Below are 13,263 nucleotides of genomic sequence, written 5' to 3' on the forward strand. Positions count from 1 at the left end.
GCTAAGTTTTTATATTTAGTCAAGTTTTGACTAAATATTTTAACATCGAGGGGGAATCGAAACGAGGGTCGTGGTGTATGTGTGTGCGTGTGTGCGTGCGTGCGTGCGTGTAGAGCGATTCAGACCAAACTACTGGACCGATCTTTATGAAATTTGACATGAGAGTTCCTGGGTATGATATCCCCGAACATTTTTTTTCATTTTTTTGATAAATGTCTTTGATGACGTCATATCCGGCTTTTCGTGAAAGTTGAGGCGGCACTGTCACGCCCTCATTTTTCAACCAAATTGGTTGAAATTTTGGTCAAGTAATCTTCGACGAAGCCCAGACTTCGGTATTGCATTTCAGCTTGGTGGCTTAAAAATCAATTAATGACTTTGGTCATTAAAAATCTGAAAATTGTAAAAAAAAATAAAGATTTATAAAACGATCCAAATTTACGTTTATCTTATTCTCCATCATTTGCTGATTCCAAAAACATATAAATATGTTATATTCGGATTAAAAACAAGCTCTGAAAATTAAATATATAAAAATTATTATCAAAATTAAATTGTCGAAATCAATTTAAAAACACTTTCATCTTATTCCTTGTCGGTTCCTGATTCCAAAAACATATAGATATGATATGTTTGGATTAAAAACACGCTCAGAAAGTTAAAACAAAGAGAGGTACAGAAAAGCGTGCTATCCTTCTTAGCGCAACTACTACCCCGCTCTTCTTGTCAATTTCACTGCCTTTGCCATGAGCGGTGGACTGACGATGCTACGAGTATACGGTCTTGCTGAAAAATGGCATTGCGTTCAGTTTCATTCTGTGAGTTCGACAGCTACTTGACTAAATATTGTATTTTCGCCTTACGCGACTTGTTTAGTGTTATTATGAGTTATTTTCGTTAGATGAGTTACATGTTTCGTTGCGTTTTGTTGTGGTTCTTATTCTGCTGGTTTTGTCTGTTTGCTTTTTATATTTAGTCAAGTTTTGACTAAATATTTTAACATCGAGGGGGAATCGAAACGAGGGTCGTGGTGTATGTGCGTGTGTGTGTGCGTGTGTGCGTGTGTGCGTGTGTGTGTGTGTGTCTGTGTGTGTGTGTAGAGCGATTCAGACTAAACTACTGGACCGATCTTTATGAAATTTGACATGAGAGTTCCTGGGTATGAAATCCCCGAACGTTTTTTTCTTTTTTTTGGATAAATGTCTTTGATGACGTCATATCCGGCTTTTCGTGAAAGTTGAGGCGGCACTGTCACGCCCTCATTTTTCAACCAAATTGGTTGAAATTTTGGTCAAGTAATCTTCGACGAAGCCCGGGGTTCGGTATTGCATTTCAGCTTGGTGGCTTAAAAATTAATTAATGAGTTTGGTCATTAAAAATCTGAAAATTGTAAAAAAAAAATAAACATTTATAAAACGATCCAAATTTACGTTTATCTTATTCTCCATCATTTGCTGATTCCAAAAACATATAAATATGTTATATTCGGATTAAAAACAAGCTCTGAAAATTAAATATATAAAAATTATTATCAAAATTAAATTGTCGAAATCAATTTAAAAACACTTTCATCTTATTCCTTGTCGGTTCCTGATTCCAAAAACATATAGATATGATATGTTTGGATTAAAAACACGCTCAGAAAGTTAAAACAAAGAGAGGTACAGAAAAGCGTGCTATCCTTCTTAGCGCAACTACTACCCCGCTCTTCTTGTCAATTTCACTGCCTTTGCCATGCGCGGTGGACTGACGATGCTACGAGTATACGGTCTTGCTGAAAAATGGCATTGCGTTCAGTTTCATTCTGTGAGTTCGACAGCTACTTGACTAAATATTGTATTTTCGCCTTACGCGACTTGTTTGTTTTGTTTTTTTTTGGTTCAAAATTGTTAGGTACAATTTTTGTTTTGTTTGTTTGTTTGTTTTTGTAGCGAAGCAAAACAAGCATTGTTTAATTAAGTTCACTCTTTGCTAGGCCTGCGTGCACTCTCATTGTAAGTGTGACTTAATTGTGTCAGTATTTTTCTTTGCTTAAACGCCCTATGGGCCTAAAGCCGAAAATATAACCTTAAACCTTAAAACTTAAACATTCTATCAATCACAATTACGTGCAGCAGATGAACCCCAATTGAGCACGGAAACAGGGCCTGGTGGTTTTCCTTCATGGCATCAGGTGACAATGTGCCGAGCTTTTGAATGATGTATGATTCCCCCAGTTTACGTCCGGCACAGTCACCTTTCACTCGGAACTCCTTGATGGGAGTGGTTGACAGCGTTGACATGGATTGGAACAGGTTTTTGTCGGTTATGACGAACATCAGTGAGATGCTCACCAAATTAAAGCGGGTTTTGAAGGATCGTGATGCCTCCCCATAATAAATCTTTCTACATGCTTGACAAAGTCATGACAGGCGAGACAGGCATGACAGGTGATTGCATATAAACACGATGTTCGTGCCTTTACATGTGAAATTACGTGAAATTTTCATTTCCCTTTTCGGGTCCTTTGATTCTTGTTGCTGGGCAGAGGTGAGAACACGTTTTGCATTTTTTCTCAAGTTCTAGGTATAACCAATTGTGTTTTCAAATTCTTAATCTGCACTCTAAAACAATCTATTTGAAGTTGACATTCATTCAAATAAAGAGGAGTTGTGGCCGCTGTCTATCTTTTCGAAAACAGTGTTCGCTCAAAACAGGGGACACGCCTTTTTCTTAAAACATACATACGTACACTTCTTGAAAGAAAGTTGTATAGAAAGTTTCGCACCATGATCCGTGATCAGGAAAACTATTTAGTGCACCAAATTTCTTTCAATGTGTCTAGTTATCTCGATTTATAATTTTGAAAATTGCTGAAAGTCATTGTAACGGACTTTGGTGTATTTTTTTGGTTTTTGAACAATTCTGTATTATGCTAAATATGACTTTCCAGATTTAACGTATGAAAGAACCCGTTGTTATTTAGCGAATTTAGACATTTTCCCAATGACAATGACTTTGTTGTTTGTAAAATCATTTGATGAACATTGTTGTAAACACAAATTTAAACATCTTTTGACGTTATGGTTTTACATAAGCATTTGATTAAAAAATAGTTAGTGACTGAGAACGCTAAAAATAGCTCCGAAGTAGCGAGGTTGGTGTGTTTCATCTGCATTTTTGAGTCTTTCGCACACTCTGGTGCTAATGTAAGTGATCAGGACGGTAAGAGTAACGAACGAACCACCAAGAAATCGTATTTTTCAAGTCTTGATGATCCTAAATATATGTTTTGCAGACAGAATACTCAATAGGAAAAGGCTACATATTCTTCACAATAGGGGTGCACCTCGAGGCCGATGTCTGCTCTTTAATCGTAGGTCAGTTTTTAACACCAAAAACAACGCAAAAGACACGTTTGAACTGCCTAACTGCACAAGGTGAAAGCGTGTTCTTTTGTCTCCCTGTTTTGGGGATTTCCGATTTTCCGCGAGAGTTACCTTCTCTTAGCTTGGTTATGTCTACCTAAAGACCCCCGTAGACTTGGTTCTTTTTACATTTAGTCAAGTTTTGACTAAATGTTTTAACATAGAAAGGGAATCGAGACGAGGGTCGTGGTGTGTGTGCGCGCGCGCGTGTGTGTGTGTGTGTGTGTGTGTGTGTGTGTGTGTGTATGTGTGTGTGAGTGTGTGTGTGTGTGTGTGTGTGTGTGTGTGTGTGTGTGTGTGTGTGTGTGTGTGTGCGTGTGTGTGTGTAGAGCGATTCAGAGTAAACTACTGGACCGATCTTTATTAAATGTTTCATGAGAGTTCTTGGGTATGATATCCCCAGATGTTTATTTTTTATTTTTTGGATAAATGTCTTTGATGCCGTCATATCCGGCATTTTGTAAAAGTTGAGGCGGCACTGTCACACCCTCAATTTTCAATCAAATTGATTGAAATTTTGGCCAAGCAATCTTCGATAAAGGCCGGACTTTGGTATTGCATTTCAGCTTGGAGGCTTTAAAATAAATTAATGACTTTGGTCATTAAAAATCTGAAAATTGTAATTAAAATTATTTTGTTATAAAACGATCCAAAATTACGTTTATCTTATTCTTCATCATTTTCTGATTCCATAAACATATAAATATGTTATATTCGGATTAAAAACAAGCTCTGAACATTAAAAATATAACAATTATGATTAAAAATAAATTTCCGAATCGAGTTAAAAACAATTTCATCTTATTCTTTGTCCGTTCCTGATTCCAAAAACATATAGATATGATATGTTGGATTAAAAACACGTTCAGAAAGTTAATAAGTCGCGTAAGGCAAAAATACAACATTTAGTCAAGCTCAGTCGAACTCACAGAATGAAACTGAACGCATTGCATTTTTTTCCGCAAGACCTGTCCACCGAAAAGCGCGGTAGCGGTTGCGCTGAGGAGGATAGCAAGCTTTTCTATATCTCTATTCTTTTTAACTTTCTGAACGTGTTTTTAATCCAAACATATCATATCTATATTAGTTTTTGGAATCAGGAACGGACAAGGATTTAGATAAAATTGTTTTTAAATCGATTTCGGAAATTAAATTTTAATCATAATTTTCATATTTTTAGTTTTCAGAGCTTGTTTTTAATCCAAATATAACATACTTATATGTTTTTGGAATCAGAAAATGATGAAGAATACAATAAATGTAATTTTGGATCGTTTTATAAAAACATTATTTTAATTACAATTTTCAGATTTTTAATGTAATTTTTAAGCCTCCAAGCTGAAATGCAATACCAAAGTCCGGCCTTCGTCGAAGATTGCTTGGCCAAAATTTCAATCAATTTTATTGAAAAATGAGGGTGTGACAGTGCAGGCTCAACTTTTACAAAATGCCGGATATGGTGTCATCAAAGACGTTTATCCAAAAAATGAGAAAAAAAATCCGGGGATATCATACCCAGGAACTCTCATGTAAAATTTCATAAAGATCGGTCCAGTAGTTTACTCTGAATCGCTCTACAGACACGCACGCACAGACACACACGCACACACACACACTCACACACATACACCACGACCCTCGTCTCGATTCCCCCCTCTATGTTAAAACAATTAGTCAAAACTTGACTAAATGTAAAAAGAATAGAGATATAGAAAAGCGTGCTATTCTCCTCAGCGCAACCGCTACCGCGCTTTTCTGGATTGTTAATTTCACTGCCTTTGCCACGAGCGGTTAACAGACGATGCCACGAGTGTACAGTCTTGCGGAAAAAAAATGCAATGCGAGCAGTTTCATTCTGTGAGTTCCATTCGACTGAGCTTGACTAAATCTTGTATTTTCGCCTTACGCGACTTGTTTTTAGTATAACGTTATTTGTTGTCTGTCGTCTTCTGTGCTGATTTCTTCTGTGTCTTTCTTCTTGTATTAGTCTTTTATTTGCTGACGAAGACAATCATCGAAACCGCTTCGTGTGTCTTCGTACTGGTGAGTAAATTGTCATTGTTATCTTGTTAATGAACAAGGTTAAATCACGCGTCTTGCGTTTAAATTACGGATTGTTATGAAAATTGGTAGCGACATTTTTGAGACTATTTACTTGACACATTTTTTGCCGATTTTTTTTATGTGTGTGTGTGTGTGTGTGTGTGTGTGTGTGTGTGTGTGTGTGTGTGTGTGTGTGTGTGTGTGTGTGTGTGTGTGTGTGTGTGTGTTCGGAAGGTGAAAGGAAAGCGGACAAACACAATCAGTATTAACAGAAAGCACATTACCCAACATGCCGAGTCTCAGTGATTATTAAAAATAATGGTCGAAGTTAGCGGATCATGAAAAATGCGAGCTTTAGCGAGCTTTTTCATGACCGCGAACTGAGACCATTATTTGTTATAATCACTGAGACGAGGTGTGTAACCTCTTTATTCCTCCTTTCTTCAGTTATTCAAAGAAAAGAGGAGTTTTTTTGCGAAAGTTTGATCGAATCCTATTCACTCAACCAGTCAACCTGCGCAGGCGATCGATTAATGCGCGGTTGTATAGTTCCGTGCAAATCATTCCATTCTGTTAACACTTCTTGTCAGTTTTCCTATTTTGGACTAAAATCAAGTACACAGATATGCTGTTATTCTGCTGTGGCGGCAAAGGCAGATATTGTGTGTTCTGTATATGTTTTGGTATCGCTTAGGATAATGTTCTTTCGTCAAATGGGACTAGCAGACGAACTTTTGCACCCGTGTTCCAACGTTAAAAACTGTATGAAGTTCAGTTTTCTGGGGAAAATAGTGTATGAAACCGCTTTATGTTGTTTAAATTGATGAGATGTGTGCATTTGGTTGCGTGTGATCTGTTTATTAAATGAAATATTGTTGAAAACTGACCGTCGGATTGCAGTCTGTTGTCGAAGAAACTGAGTGAAAAGAAATTTGAAAGGGGAACTACTCTTGTCGCTAGACAAAGTATGAGAGTTACTTGCCTTGGGAATTTGCTTGTGATGAACGTTTGTGCACAGCAGACCTAGATTCAGAAAACAACCAAACTCATGGATTTTATATGGAGATTCATGTGTTCAAGCCTGTAGTTGTTAATTTAGATGCAGTATGTTTGTATTGTTTGCTCCAGAGATGTATACTTCGTAAATTAGAGCGTTCGGAACTTTTCAGTCGCAAAAGTAGCCGACGCAGAACAGCTTCTCAATCCATTGCGCTATCGAGGATTCAGGCTGTTGCTGGGTCGTTATTTGTTTGGTTGCTGGGTGTTTATCGAAAAATAACTAGCTCTACAAGTTTACAGAGGTAAAGAAGCAGAGGGGGGAATAATGACGGACTGTGTGATGATATCTTCTGCTATGGTCTGTTGAGACAATGATATCAAAATCGAGAAACTGTAAAGAAATTACAAAAGTATTTGTCTCAGTGTTGGCTGTTCCATATCCCTCCCTCTGATTATTATTTCTTTTTGTTCACTCTTTTTTTTGTACTTTCCAGTATTTCCAAAATGTCTTTTCTTTCAAAAAGTAATCAGTCACTTGCTCAACTAAATTCTGGGATAATTACATTTTCATATATATTTTTTTGTTCTTAGATTTAGGTGTCTTTGTTTTTGAAGTGGGGAAGCAATAAAGAGGTCGTCGATATCAAAACCGATATCGACGGAAATGGTGTCGATATCACTTTTGCAATGAGCTCGGTTTTGCCCAATTGCCCAATTGAAATCTACGTAACATATGAAATAGCAATATTGTCGTGCTATCTGCACTAATATTCATGATTATCCATGTCGCCTGGCCACGGAGCCAGTCTCGGATTCACTCAGCCTCTGTAATGGATCGGAAGGGCGCTGGTTCTGTGCGACGCTTAGTTTTCGAGATAGGTGTGACTGACCACAGGCGGAAGGTATCGTCCACTGGACTACTACTATCACAGAAAGACTACAAGGTACGTCACTCACCTTCGAGTCTTCTGTGTTCTTGGAGTCGCTTCCTGGGGAAAAATATTGTTCAATACGGTTTGCCTCTTCCTACAGTCTGTGTAAGGTCAAATAAATACAGTTGAATGATTGTTTGAACTGTATGTACCTTTAATTTTCAGCTTCCGTCCGCTGCAGGTTGTTATTAATCATCATTTGGACGAATCTTCGCTTGCGAGCCGCTAACTTCCACTTGGCGTGAAATCATGCATCCGCACCGAATATGCATTCCAGCGCTCATTGGTCTAAAACATATATAAATATTGCGCAGCAAAGGGAAGCTACCCACGGGAAAATAATCATCGAATATCCTGTTATTAACCAATGAGCGCTGGTATGCATATTCGGTGCGTGGTTGTCAATTGTTTCTTGTTCACAAAAGCACTAATCAAAAATTTGCTCCAGGGGCTTGCAACGTAGTACAATATATGACCTTACTGGGAGAATGCAAGTTTCCAGTACAAAGGACTTAACATTTCTTGCATACTGCTTGACTAAAATCTTTACAAACATTGACTATATTCAAAACAAGAAACACTTAACAAGGGTAAAAGGAGAAACAGAATCCGTTAGTCGCCTCTTACGACATGCTGGGGAGCATCGGGTAAATTCTTTCTCGTCGCAACCAATATGGGACTCCCCCTAACCCGCGGGGGGCAGAACCATAAGTACTTGGACCATTTAAGACGATGTGTGACACTAAAATTAAACTTGGAGAATACATGGAACAACCTAGTTTTCTTGGTAGTTATTGAAGTGACTTATAAAAATGAATGAAAAATGTGTAAATATTAATGGACACAGATCGCCGTTGCTATGGAAACAGCCGCCGTATTGGATTTCTAGGAAACGTTTTTACAGCGACATCATACATCAGAAATGCATGATATTTGGCACAAAGATACACATGACTTTTATCTACAATCATATAGAACGATATTTTTACTAAAGACTACAGTTGAATTTATATTAATTTTTGTAATAGGGATTAATGAATTTCTAACCGCATCTTCATTAATCCTTATTTCAATAATTAATATTAATATAACTGTAGTCTTTTCTAAAAACAAATCGTTGTATATGATTGTAGATAAAAGTCATGTAAATCTTTGTGCCTGTTTGATGTTGCTGTAAAACCGTTTCCTAGAAATTCAATATGGCGCTGTTTAAGCCAGTTTCCATAGCAACGGCAGTCTATGTCCTGTAGTATTCACATATTTTTTATTTCTTTTCATAAGTCACTTTAATAACTACCCAGAAAACTAAGTTATTCCATGTGTTCTCCAAGTTTAATTTTGGTGATTTTAGTGCCTCACATCGTGTGTGGACGTACCGGAAATTCCTGAAAAACACTACAGTGCAGAAACTCGGAAAGGTTTATTCCGGTATGTACCCCCTGACAGAATCTTTACCTTTTAAAAGAGATCAAATTTTGTAAAAAGATTAGAAGAAACAAACGTAAAAAGCCATGAGTTTTTCAGAACTGTCTACACTTTACCTGTGAAAGACCTTTAAAGAAACTAGTTTTAAGCATGGCTACTGCCATGTAAACTGAGAACAGAAACAAACTTGCATCGGTTCCGGAGAGCTATAGCCATATAGGCTGTTGGCACGATACGAAAAAAACCCACCACCAACCAACCATTTGTACTCTTAACGTTGCGCTTGTGTATTTAATCATACTGTTATCTATATATATATATACGACTTGTGTCTGTGTGTCTGTTCGCGATGCGCGGCCAAGGTTCTCAAATTTGGTGGGCATATTCAGGTACACCCGGTACCTGGTCGATATTTCAACACGTGCTCTCAGCGCGCAGCGCTGAACCGATTTTGTTTTTTTTTGTCTGGATCCACTACCAGTAACTCTTCCTTATCTTCTCCAGTTTTGCAGCGTTTATCTCCCTTCCTTCGTGTGGCTTAAATCCATATTCCCTTTTCTATTTTTAGAAGGTCACTGTCGACAACGCCCAATCCATATTCCCGTTATACTATTTTTAGACTCTTCTCCAGTGTTTTGCGCGTTTATCTCCCTTCCTTCGTGCGGTGCGCCGGCAAAGCCGGCGTCCCCGGCGCAGCCGGGTATTCGGCCCGACTTCTTCCCGGCGAAGCCGTACCCGGCGAAGCGGGTATTCATCTAGTTATATCTATATACGTATTAAATCTAAAAACAAAGAGACTGCCAACGTTCCAAAATTCTGAATAAAAAAACAAGAAATGTAAGTTGTTGGAATGTTATGGACAAAACAATACATTACAATCACAAATAGCCTACATCGACCCAACGGTCTTTTAAGTGCACAGACAAACAACACGTAATACCCCCATTCCACACAGCCGTTCTATGTCCCGTTCCCGTACCGACCAAGGAACGGTGCGGGCACGGGAGGAACCGCAATGATCGTTAACGGAACTGCTTTGAACAGTAGGGTCGGTAGGGACGGTTGAGTTTGGGCTGCATGTTCAAAATTCTAACCGTTCCCCTCCCGATCAGAATGAACGGTAATGGAACCTTAACTCGTCGGTAACGGAATGCTTGGATCGTTAAAGGAGGCTTAAAACAACGGTAACGAAACGGTAGCGCTCTCACACACTGAGTTGTCATACCCACATTCCACACATCCGTTCTAGCTTTCGTTCCCGTACCGACCAAGGACGGCTGCCACTATGGTCAGACGCTGTTGAAAGATGCCAAAAACGGCCGTTTGCGCAGCGTTCCATTGTTGTGGCAGCAATCCTTGGTCGGTACGGGAACGGGACCTAGAACGGTTGTGTGGAATGAGGGTATAACAAGAACTTAGCTTGATTGAATTTGTGGCCGCTTGCTGGTAATTAAATCACAAGCGAATGAATGATTATATGACAAAATGATTGACGTAACTGAAAAGGGAATGACGTCAGCCTCGAAAGAATGTTCCTAAGGTACAATAACAAACGTTCCAGCAACTTACCTTTCTTGTTTTTTGATTCTATAAATATATATAGCCTATATATACGTAGGCATTAGTTAATATTGCCACACCCCTGCACCTGCATCTACACCTCCCCTGCACTGCTCTGCACCCTCCCCTCCCCTCCCCTCCCCTCACCTCCGCTCCCATCCTCACTCGTTGCACGCTTCAATGGAAGCCAGCATACACCCTGTGTCTCTCAATATATAAGGCTGAAATAGGACATCTGTTCTGAAAACCTCATCCCCTTTCCTCCTTCCCACCCCTCAATCCTCTCTCCCACCGACCCCCCCCCCCCCCCCCTCCCCTCCAACGCCCAACAACTAAAGCGCCTAAAACACAAAGCATAGCTGTACTCAATTGATCAAACAAGGCTTAAGCACATACTGCCCTCCTACCTGAACTTAAGTTCTCCATTCTGATATATTATTTTAGCAAGTTGTTTCAATATTTTCCTTTGGCTAAATTAAGATTTTTTTAATTTATTTTTTTAATATTTTTTTTATATTATTTTTTTTTTAAACTTATTCAGCCACAAATATAAACATATTCTACATACATAAAAAGCAAATAAGCCTACAAAACCGCTCCAGTCCAACCATATTCCGCGTACACAATCATTACTTCCATCCCCATTTTAAAATATCGCAACAACAGACTTCCAGATATATAACACGATCATATGTGTTCTCTGTTTGCATGTTTGTCCAGTGTCTTGTCCCCACATAAAGCATATCAACTCTACCTGTCCCAAGATAGGCCAAATGGTTCTAAGAGGACGTTAAAACTAATTATCATCATCGTTGAGTCACACCCTTATCTGTGTTCACTACTTTCTATCGCAAATGAATTGCACTGGGCTATTAAAAAGCAATACATTTTTTTTTAGTAACCAATTATTGTTGTTTAAAACTGTAGAACGCCCATGGAGGTTTTAGACAGCAATCTAAACGTATCGTTTTTACATTTAGTCAAGTTTTGACTAAATGTTTTAACGAAGAGGGGGAATCGAGATGAGGGTCGTGGTGTGTGTGTGTGCGTGTGTGTGTGTGTGTGTGTGTGTGTGTCTGTGTCTGTGTGTGCGTGTAGAGCGATTCAGAGAAAACTACTGGACCGATCTTTATGAAATTTGACATGAGAGTTCCTGGGTATGAAATCCCCGAACGTTTTTTTCATTTTTTGATAAATGTCTTTGATGACGTCATATCCGGCTTTTCTTGAAAGTTGAGGCGGCACTGTCACGCCCTCATTTTTCAACCAAATTGGTTCAAATTTTGGTCAAGTAATCTTCGACGAAGCCCGGGGTTCGGTATTGCATTTCAGCTTGGTGGCTTAAAAATTAATTAATGACTTTGGTCATTAAAAATCTGAAAATTGTAAAAAAAAATAAAAATTTATAAAACGATCCAAATTTACGTTTATCTTATTCTCCATCATTTGCTGATTCCAAAAACATATAAATATGTTATATTCGGATTAAAAACAAGCTCTGAAAATTAAATATATAAAAATTATTATCAAAATTAAATTGTCCAAATCAATTTAAAAACACTTTCATCTTATTCCTTGTCGGTTCCTGATTCCAAAAACATATAGATATGATATGTTTGGATTAAAAACACGCTCAGAAAGTTAAAACAAAGAGAGGTACAGAAAAGCGTGCTATCCTTCTTAGCGCAACTACTACCCCGCTCTTCTTGTCAATTTCACTGCCTTTGCCATGAGCGGTGGCCTGACGATGCTACGAGTAAAATGGCATTGCGTTCAGTTTCATTCTGTGAGTTCGACAGCTACTTGACTAAATATTGTATTTTCGCCTTACGCGACTTGTTTACATTTAGTCAAGTTTTGACTAAATGTTTTAACGTAGAGGGGGAATCGAGATGAGGGTCGTGGTGTGTGTGTGTGTGTAGAGCGATTCAGAGAAAACTACTGGACCGATCTTCATGAAACTTGACATGAGAGATCCTGTGTATGGCATCCCCAGACGTTTTAATCCTTTTTTTGATAAATGTCTTTGATGACGTCATATCAGGCTGTTCGTGAAAGTTGAGGCGGAACTGTCACGCTCTCATTTTTTTTTAAACCAAATTGGTTGACATTTTGGTCAAGTAATCTTCGGCAAAGCCCGGATTTTGGTATTGCATATCAGCTTGGAGGCTTAAAAATGAATTAATGAGTTTGCTCATTAAAGTTGTCATTAAATTCAATTTTTTTAAACCGATTTAAAATTGATTGCATCGTATTCTTTATCAAATTATGAATCTAAAAATATAATACATATGTCATGTTTACTCTTACAATGTGATCACAATTAACGAAAATAGGTTAATTAGTACTACGATTATAATTTATGAAATCGATCCAAAAATGATTTTTATCTTATTCTTTATCATTTCCTGATTTTAAAAACATAGATATAATATGTTGTATTCAAAACAAGGTCAGAAAGTTCAAAAGAATACAGAAAAGCGCGCTTTCCTGCTTAGTGCAATACGCTACCGCACTATTCTGGCTTGTCAGTTTCACTTCGTTTTGCACGTGAACAGTGAGCGATTTCCTTCTCGCGGGAATTCACGAAGCCGTATTGTCTTGGTGAAAAAATGCAGTGCGTTCAGTTTCAGTCCGTGAGTTCGATAGCTTGACTAAATGTATAATTATTGTATTGCCCGTTTGCCTTACGCCTGAGACCAGGTTTTTCAAAAATATCTCGCCAGCTACAAACATTTTTATAAATGAAGAAGAATAAAATATGTTCCCATAAAGTATACCTAACAGGAGTCACTGCACGTTACTATTTTTAGATCTCCCTTCCTTCGTGCGCCGGCGACGGCCGGGTATTCGGCTCTACTTCTTCCCGGCGAAGCGGGTAATCATCTAGTTGCAAA

General features: G+C 38.3%; 1 protein-coding gene across 2 annotated transcripts in view; it reads left to right on the plus strand.

The window, feature by feature from the left end:
- The first annotated feature begins 2,396 nt into the window (after nucleotides 1-2,396).
- Nucleotides 2,397-13,263, plus strand: part of LOC138980036 (prophage side tail fiber protein homolog StfR-like) — a 20,299-nt gene continuing 9,432 nt past the window's right edge. The window contains exons 1-2 of one of the 2 annotated variants that reach the window (XM_070352829.1): nucleotides 2,420-2,529; nucleotides 5,395-5,450. The gene's annotated coding sequence lies outside the window, so the exon portion shown is untranslated. Of the gene's footprint in view, nucleotides 2,530-5,394; nucleotides 5,451-13,263 lie in introns of both variants that reach the window. The other variant, XM_070352830.1, reaches the window with a different exon arrangement.

Source organism: Littorina saxatilis, linkage group LG11 (genome assembly GCF_037325665.1).
Source record: "Littorina saxatilis isolate snail1 linkage group LG11, US_GU_Lsax_2.0, whole genome shotgun sequence".
NCBI classification, from domain to species: domain Eukaryota; kingdom Metazoa; phylum Mollusca; class Gastropoda; order Littorinimorpha; family Littorinidae; genus Littorina; species Littorina saxatilis.